Raw genomic sequence first — 10,073 nt, 5'->3', positions numbered from 1 at the left:
ATACAAGACATTTTTGGACTCACTATGGCTTGTGATGTCCTCTCTTAAACATGCGTGGTGGTTTTGTCATCAAAGTCTGGCATTCTCTAGATTTATAGTGGGAACTCTGGGGAAAAAAACACACAGCCACTCCATTGAATAGCAAGCTACTGGTTGCTTTGTACAGCCTGTTTGTACCTATTACCAGCCTGTTCAACCTCTCTTTCATATCGTCTGAGATCCCCAAGGATTGGAAAACTGCCGCAGTCATACCCCTCTTCAAAGGGGGAGACACCCTGGACCCAAACTGTTACAGACCTATATCCATCCTGCCCTGCCTATCTAAGGTCTTCGAAAGCCAAGTCAACAAACAGGTCACTGACCATCTCGAATCCCACCGTACCTTCTCCGCTGTGCAATCTGGTTTCCGAGGCGGTCACAGGTGCACCTCAGCCACGCTCAAGGTACTAAACGATATCATAACCGCCATCGATAAAAGACAGTACTGTGCAGCCGTCTTCATCGACCTTGCCAAGGCTTTCGACTCTGTCAATCACCATATTCTTATTGGCAGACTCAGTAGCCACGGTTTTTCGGATGACTGCCTTGCCTGGTTCACCAATTACTTTGCAGACAGAGTTCAGTGTGTCAAATCGGAGGGCATGCTGTCCGGTCCTCTGGCAGTCTCTATGGGGGTGCCACAGGGTTCAATCCTCGGGCCGACTCTTTTCTCTGTATATATCAATGATGTTGCTCTTGCGGCGGGCGATTCCCTGACGACACCATTCTATATACTTCCGGCTCGTCCTTGGACACTGTGCTATCTAACCTCCAAACGAGCTTCAATGCCATACAACACTCCTTCCGTGGCCTCCAACTGCTCTTAAACGCTAGTAAAACCAAATGCATGCTTTTCAACCGTTCTCTGCCTGCACCCGCACGCCTGACCAGCATCACCACCCTGGATGGTTCCGACCTTGAATATGTGGACATCTATAAGTACCTAGGTGTCTGGCTAGACTGTAAACTTTCCTTCCAGACTCATATCAAACATCTCCAATCGAAAATCAAATCAAGAGTCGGCTTTCTATTCCACAACAAAGCCTCCTTCACTCACGCCGCCAAACGTACCCTAGTAAAACTGACTATCCTACCGATCCTCGACTTCAGCGATGTCATCTACGAAATTGCTTCCAACACTCTACTCAGCAAACTGGATGCAGTTTATCACAGTGCCATCTGTTTTGTCACTAAAGCACCTTATACCACCCACCACTGCGACTTGTATGCTCTAGTCGGCTGGCCCTCGCTACATATTCGTCGCCAGACCCACTGGCTCCAGGTCATCTACAAGTCCATGCTAGGTAAAGCTCCGCCTTATCTCAGTTCACTGGTCACGATGGCAACACCCATCTGTAGCACGCGCTCCAGCAGGTGTATCTCACTGATCATCCCTAAAGCCAACACCTCATTTGGCCGCCTTTCGTTCCAGTTCTCTGCTGCCTGTGACTGGAACGAATTGCAAAAATCGCTGAAGTTGGAGACTTTTATCTCCCTCACCAACTTCAAACATCTGCTATCTGAGCAGCTAACCGATTGCTGCAGCTGTACATAGTCTATCGGTAAATAGCCCACCCATTTTTACCTACCTCATCCCCATACTGTTTTTATTTATTTACTTTTCTGCTCTTTTGCACACCAATATCTCTACCTGTACATGACCATCTGATCATTTATCGCTCCAGTGTTAATCTGCAAAATTGTAATTATTCGCCTACCTCCTCATGCCTTTTGCACACAATGTATATAGACTCCCCTTTTTTTTCTACTGTGTTATTGACTTGTTAATTGTTTACTCCATGTGTAACTCTGTGTTGTCTGTTCACACTGCTATGCTTTATCTTGGCCAGGTTGCAGTTGCAAATGAGAACTTGTTCTCAACTAGCCTACCTGGTTAAATAAAGGTGAAATAAAAAAATAAAATGAAATAAAACAGCTTGCAGTTAGCCACTGATTCCATCCAAACGACTCATCGTTGAATTTGCAATTTCCACCTTGTTGTGTAATCTGCTATCAGAGCACCGATACGTTTTATCTATAATTTTTCTTTATTATTTCTCTTCATATGAAAAGGATTAAAAAGGTTTTGCCAGTAGATTGTCGACTTGATTCATGATGATGACTGCTAACTAAAACTTTGAAACTAAGATGTTGACATGATCAGTCCAATCAAAACTACTGTACTGTACATATAACGTGATTTGTCATTTTATCTGTGGCCAATGACCTTGAGCCTTCTTGGAAGGGCACTTGTAATATAACTCTATGGCAGGACCCAAAGGGCTGAAATTTTGGATGTCTATCCTTACTAAGGACATGAACTTTGAGATGACGTAGTGTCCCCGTAAGTGACAGATCACTGAGCCAATCACGGCGCAATACTCCTATTTTTTGCTGGCTCGCCCCACCACCACCACCACCACAGAAAGCACTGAGCTAGGTTGAAACACCTGCACTTTGGAGCTGCCTTACTCAAAAAAACAAAATATATACCTTGTGTGTATACAACTTTATTAACTCAATGATGTATATGAATAATTGCTAGCATTTCATCATTCCATCCTCGTATCGTTTATTGCAACACGGAGACATTTCTGTTCCATGGTTTCCTTTTTGATTGGTCTACTATACATCTTTATTTAACCAACCATTTTTTACCCTTCTCTGAGTGGGCGCAATGTTTATAGTGCACATGCACGTTCACAAGACTAATGAGGTAGAAGTTCTGTTATTTAATTCAATGTATTGTTTCCTTTGTTCATATTTCCCGGGTTATGTCAGGTTCCGTGTATCTGTGTCCTATGTCTCTGTCATTCTGGTTGTGCGTTATAGGAGCATGCGTGCCTCAGTGTGCATAGAAATAGGCTACGTGGCCTGCGCTTCACTCTTTGGAGTCAGAACGTTGACTAAGATACAATTATTGTTCCATGTATGGTGTTGAAATATCATTAATATTCATTAGGTCTGATTTAAGACGAATGTAACAATGGATGTGGAAATTGCCTTTTACAGGGCGGACCCCAGGCTGTACCTTGGTTGTAATTCCCAGTTGGATAATTGTCTGGTCTTGGAGGCCAAGTGCTTATTATGTAGGCCTACCTGTTTGAGCTCCTGTAGGCCTGGGCAACTCGTCCTCGGGGCCTGATTGGTGAGTTAGACAGATTCAATTTGGTTTCTCAAAAGGATGTATAGTCTTGCCATCTACCTGTTTTCATTCATATAGGGCAGGTTAAGCTTGATACAGAGGCTATTTCTTTTGGGTTATTGCCTGTGTATATTTGGTAAATCTACTTGCATATTTTTTATATGGTGCTTTCATTATTGGATCACCAAGACCTGTAAATAAATCCACTCATGTCCAATTTTCATTCCGTTATGACGGCTAAAAGGACCCTATTTTACAATTACATAGGCTTTTGAAAATATGATATAGACAAAAGAAAAGAGTTGTCTGGTAGCCTCAATAAATAGACAGATTTGTAGTTGACTTGAGACTCGAACCTTGTGACCTGCTTGTGACTTGAATAATAGTTACTTGGTCCCACCTCTGGCTAGAGTTATGCTAACTCGATTACAATCCCTTTAGCATTGCCTGCTAGCTTACTGGCTAGCTACAGAGGTTAGCTGGCTAGTTAGCTACAGTAGTTAGCTACTGCCACCAGTTGTTTTTGTGTTATCATATTTTGCCTATTCCACTGTTTTGTATAGCGTGGGAGAAATTTAAATGTAGGTGTAGACGCATGACACATTCAGAATTACATGAGAAAAATAACACCTACATGTGTCCACAGTTGTGCCCAGATTCCCGGTGCTATATTCAAATACCAGCATGCATTCTACAAACGGTGGAATAGGCAAAATATGATAACACAACTGGCAGTAGGTAACTAGCCGACTAACCTCTGTAGCTAGCAAGCAACCCTAAAGGGATAGCAAACAACGTTTTAAATTCAAAATATTAGTACGCTGGGTTCATTTATGAGGCGAGCAAACACGTTCCTCACACTGTCACGCTCTTCTTCCTCCTCCTCTAACGAGGAGGAGTATTAAGGATTGGAGGACCAAAGCGCAGCATGATGTGAATACATTATTTTAATGTAAGACGAAATAACAAAGTACACTAAACAAACAAAATAACAAAAAGACCGTGACCGCTATCAACACAGAGTGCAACTGTGCAACATCCATAGATAATCACCCACAAAATACTCAAGGAATATGGCTGCCTAAATATGGTTCCCAATCAGAGACAACAATAAACAGCTGCCTCTAATTGAGAACCAATCTAGGCAACCATAGACATACAAAACCCCTAGACTGGTTATAACCCCATAAACATACAAAAGCCCTAGACAGGACAAAAACATATAATCACCCATGTCACACCCTGACCTAACCAAAATAATAAAGAAAACAAAGAATACTAAGGTGAGGGCTTGACACACGTTTTTCCTTCAACATTACAATGACAAGGTGCATCTTGATCCCAAAAGACACGTTTTCTGGAGACTTGTGGGAGGAGTCCTGACCACCACCTGAAGTGGTCAAACAGATCTGAACACAATCAGACCACAAAGCGACTTTTCAATGCAATCTTTGTATTCTGATAGCAGAAGTCTCATCTAAGTGTCAAGAGTAGACGACCTGTGATCAGAATACTAAAGCTGCATGAACTGTCAAGTTTCGATATGACATCGGCAGCGTCTCTAGACTAGAGCCAACTGCGAGCTGGGGTAGTTCGTTGTTTGAGAGAGTGTTACATGTGCTGATAAAAGGCAAATCCAGGGGACGCAGGCGAACATAACGACCAAACCACTGTTCATGATTCCGCTCGTTCGGAAAGAGGCAGGCGGGATTAGAACTGTCAGATAAACAATATAGGCGTTCTTGTAACGGTTCTCTTGTGGTGAAGGAGAGTCAGACCAAAATGCAGCGTGTAGATTTCGATCCATGTTTAATAAACAAACGTAAAACACGAATCAATTATAAACACTACAAAACAAAGAACGTAATGAACGTAGTGAAAACCGAAACAGCCTATACTTGTGTAAACTAACACAGAGACAGGAACAAGGACACTAAGGACAATCACCCACAAAACACTCAAATAATATGGCTGCCTAAATATGGTTCCCAATCAGAGACAACGATAAACACCTGCCTCTGATTGAGAACCACTTCAGACAGCCATAGACTTAACTAGAACACCCCACTAAGCTACAATCCCAATACATACACACCACATACAAAAACCCATGCCACACCCTGGCCTGACCAAATAAATTAAGATAAACACAAAATACTTCGACCAGGGCGTGACAGTTCTGAGGTTTGATAAACACTGTGAGCAATATAAATGTTGACCCGTAATTGATTTTCTTTATTGTGTACAATGTCTTTTTTTATTGTATTTTATTTTTATTACCAGTCCGGACCTCAGTGTCATGGAGTTACGGACATGTACAACATTATCTTGTTTAGCAGCACCTTGCCCAATCACCGCTCCCCTTGACAGGGTTCTGGTGTATTGTTACAAATCAAATAATCATAATGCTTCATTTTCAGTAATTTCAGAGCTGTAATTTCTGTAATTTTTATTTAGCTTCTGACACCATAACACTCTCAAGATGGTGTTGCGTTCTTCCCACAAAGACAGCGTGGTGAATAATGAGAAACAATGCCTCTTCAACCTCAGGAGGCTGAAGAAATTTGGCTTGTCACCAAAACACTCACAAACCTTTACAGATGCACAATCGAGATCATCCTGTCGGGCTGTATCACCGCCTGGTACAGTAACTGCTCCGCCCACAAACGCAAGACTCTCCAGAGGGTAGTGAGGTCTGCACAACGCATCACCGGGGGAAAACTACCTGCCCTCCAGGACACCTACACCACCCGATGTCACAGGAAGGTCTAAAAGCACAAGCATTTCGCTACACTCGCATTAACATCTGCTAACCTTGTGTATGTGACCAATAAAATGTTGATTTGATTTGAGATGCAATCAATATGACTTGAGACAAATTGCAATCAAGATGGTTTGATATTGTCATCATCCTTTATCAGGCAGTTCAATTCTGGATTGGCCTCTTTCAGGGAAATCAAATCAGCAGCAAATGCATTATTGTGTATGTTGCAAATTGAGGAGAACATCTCTGTTGTTTTATATAATGTGTGAGATTTTCAACTCACATGCTTGTTACCTTCACCACCCACTCTGCACCCCCAGTAAGATTCTCTTGAACTCTTATTGAATAACTTTGGACTGAACCTGTGTTTGAGGTGATATTCCAAACTAAAACCATGTAATGTAATCTCTCAAGCTGTCTGCTTGTTTTTAGAGGGGAGTGGGACATAGAGGAGTGATGAATGCCTGGCCTGGCTCATATTGCTGGCACGTGGTCAAGTTCCCAGTTCATCGACATGGATGACTCCCTATGGGCCAGTCAGAACATAAAAACCATAGAACCAAGTCTTCATACAGCCAGTGTTCAGGCACAAACACATCATGGGACTAACTTTCACTGAACAGGAGAGGATTTAAGGTACAACTTTTTTTGAATGTTATAGTGGCTTTGACATTTTTTCTGATGTCACACAAAATGTATCTATTTGGCAATTGAAAAATAGAGTGTGTGTGATAATCTTGGAAAAAAAGTAAGGGAATAATTCAAATGTGACATTATTATATAATTACAGAGATACTAGGACAATTGTATTTAATCAGTATTACAAATGATGTCTCTGGGAAAGTTATTAGCCTCTTATTATTAGTGCAGAGTATATGAAAATAACCCTACAGAGAATATTGAACTTTTTTCTACATTTCAAGAGCTGAACTGTACTCTGTTATGAACTCCTTTCACAAGTTTGACATATTGCCTGACTTTGTTGTCACACAAGTTTTGATCACACTCTTACTTATATAACATATAACATTAATTCATGGTTGTCAACATTTTAAAAACAAATGATACATAAGACAGCAAAAGTATGGAAAGAAGAAAACGATCAACCGTTAGATTTTCTATACCCAATGTGACAATAGATTTTACATTTGGTGATGAATTGCAGCTACAAAATCCCCTCCAATTGTATTACTATAGCTGCAACGCACACCAAGTGTACAAAACATTAGGAACACCTGCTCTTTCCATGACTGACCAGGTTAAAGCTTTGATCCCTTATTGATGTCACTTGTCAAATCCACTTCAATCAGTGTAGATGAAGGGGAGGTGACAGGTTAAAGAAGGAGTTTTATTCCTTGAGACAATTCAGACATGGGTGAATGGGCAAGACAAAATAATTAAGTGCCTTTGAACAGGGTATGGTAGTAAGTGCCAGACGCACCGGTTTGAGTGTGTCAAGAACCTCAACACTGCTGAGTTTTTCACCCTCAACTGTTTCCTGTGTGTATCAAGAATGGTCCACCACTCAGAGGACATCCAGCCAACTTAATACGACTGTGGGAAGCGTTGGTGTCAACATGCGAATTGAGGCTGTTCTGTGGGCAATTGGGTGGGCAACTCAATATTATGAAGGTGTTCTTAATGTTTTGTACACTCAGTGTATTTGGTATGTAATAAATATATATATATATATATATATATATATATATATATATATATACATATACATAAACATATACACAATGTAATAAATATACACCAAACAAAATTATAAACGCAACATGTAAAGTGTTGACCACATGTTTCATGACCCGAAATGAAAAATCCCAGAAATGTTCTATATGCACAAAAAGCTTATTTCTCTAAAATGTGTTTACATCCCTGTTAGTGAGCATTGTCCTTTGCCAAGATAAACCATCCACCTGATTAGGTGTGGCATATCAAGAAGTTGATTAAAGGGCATGATCATTACACAGGTGCACCTTGTGCTGGGGACAGTAAAAGGCCACTTTAAAATGTGCAGTTTTGCCACACAATGCTACAGATGTCTCATACCCGGCTTCTTCACCTGCGGGATCGTCTGAGGGAGGGCTGGGGGGTATTTCTGTCTGTAATAAAGCCCCTTTGTGGGGGAAAACTCATTCTGATTGGCTGGGCCTGGCTCCCCAGTGGGTGGGCCAATGCCCTCCCTGGCCCACCTATGGCTGCACCCCTGCCCAGTCATGTGAAATCCATAGATTAGAGCCTAATTAATTTATTTCAATTGACTATTTCCTTATATGAACTGTAACTCAGTAAAATCTTTGAAATTATTGCATGTGCATTTTTATATTTTTGTTCATTATAAATATATTACATACCTGTACAATACTTTCAGATTGTTCACAATGCTATGTTATGTTGTGTCAAAAGTCCAACCGTAAAACAGTGGCCAACACCTACATTGGAAACTTGGCTCTCTCAGATCTGTTGTTCCTGATCAGCCTGCCTTTCTGGGCAGTCTACTACTCCGTTGACTGGGTGTTTGGTGGGCTGATGTGTAAGCTGTGTGGCAGCCTCCTCTCTCTGAACGTCTACGCCAGCATTTACTTCATCACCTGTATGAGTGTGGACCGCTACAGAGCCATTGTCTATCCCCTCCAGTCTCAGTGCAGCAGGAACCTGTGTCGGGCACGAGTGGTCAGCTGTGTGATCTGGACCATTGCTGGCCTCATGACCATCCCTACCAAGGCCTTCAGAGACACCTACCACCTGGAGGACCTGGGGGTCACAGAATGAGCCCTCATATATCCACCTACCCAGACAAACTGGTTCCCTGGCCTGGCCCTGACAAAGAACATCCTGGCCTTCTTGGTACCCTTCACAGTCATCGCCAGCTATTACTGCTGCATCGGGAAGCACCTCTTGGGGGCACAGCCCGGCCTGGAAAAGAGCTCCAGCAACAAGGACCGTGTGAGGAAGATGGTAGTGGCTGTGGTGCTGGTCTTCTTCGTCTGCTGGTTCCCCTTCCACTTTCTGACCTTCATGGACGTCCTGAGCACCCTGGGGGTGATGCACAGCTGTTGGGTGCGCCAGGCCATCATCACCCTGATGCCCTTCACCGTCTGCCTGGGCTTCTTCATCAGCGCCATCAACCCTGTACTCTACTGCTTTGTGGGGATCCACTTTTGGGAGCAGCTGTGGCTGCTGTATGAGGAGAAGGCCCCCAGGCTATGTCAGAAGAGAGACTCCATCAGGACCAGGCTTAGCTCCTTCTCCAGCAACATCAAAGATACAGGGCCACTGGAGACTCTGGGACAACACAGTAGGGACCCTAGTGGATCACCTGGCAGGACTATGAGAGGACTCCTGTTAGATGTGTAACAGTTGACCCCAGACATCCAGGATCACCCCCAGGCCTAGTCTCCAGGGGACATTGACCCCCCCTCGTCTACTCCTAATCAGGCACACCCTGTAGGCTGGACAGAGGGCATCTAAAGTATATGTGCTGGATAAACTGGCCATGTTTTCTGAGATTCATAGGCCAGTGTGATATTAACTGTGTGTGAAATATACAACTATGTGCTTTTGTCCTAGTTAAAATAATGTGATGTATATGTTGTTTTATTGTATATACATAACAAAACTATATATGTCAATCAACACAGAGCCTTCTAAACGGCAAGAATAGGTACATGCAAACATTTACTGTAAACTGTAGAATTTGTCTATCTTGAACCATAATTAACATTGTATTGTGTCAAATGTATAACCCTTATCTGGATACGCTATGAGTTATGTCTTCCAGACACTCTTCATTTGAATATCATAGGGCTGTGACGATTATATAATTAATTATCATGATTCTTGTCATAAAACATTTTTTGGGACCTTGTTATGTATGATAACGCATCTTTGAAAAGAAGATTATAACACAGCTTTGGTGACCCCCATCTCAAAAACGAAGGGTTTTGACCACTTTGAACGTTTGGGTATGAAGCTTTTCCTCTTCATGTAAAAATGGAACATTTCTATTGTGTAAACTATATCTACTTGAAAATGAAGTTGCATCCCCCTCACCCTCCCCCTCTGAAAATGAATGTATGAAGATGATTATGGAGATTTTTCTTTCACAGTTATTGTCCA

The 10,073-nt window shown here is 42.2% G+C and overlaps 1 pseudogene; it reads left to right on the top strand.

Annotated features, from left to right (window-relative positions):
* The first annotated feature begins 8,319 nt into the window (after positions 1-8,319).
* On the top strand, positions 8,320-9,371 carry LOC112259339 (annotated as a pseudogene).
* The last annotated feature ends 702 nt before the right edge of the window (positions 9,372-10,073 follow it).

The sequence above is a fragment of the Oncorhynchus tshawytscha genome, linkage group LG09, assembly GCF_018296145.1.
Source record: "Oncorhynchus tshawytscha isolate Ot180627B linkage group LG09, Otsh_v2.0, whole genome shotgun sequence".
NCBI lineage: Eukaryota > Metazoa > Chordata > Actinopteri > Salmoniformes > Salmonidae > Oncorhynchus > Oncorhynchus tshawytscha.
Note: the sequence above shows the minus strand (reverse complement) of the source record. Positions and strands in the feature narration are given on the sequence as shown.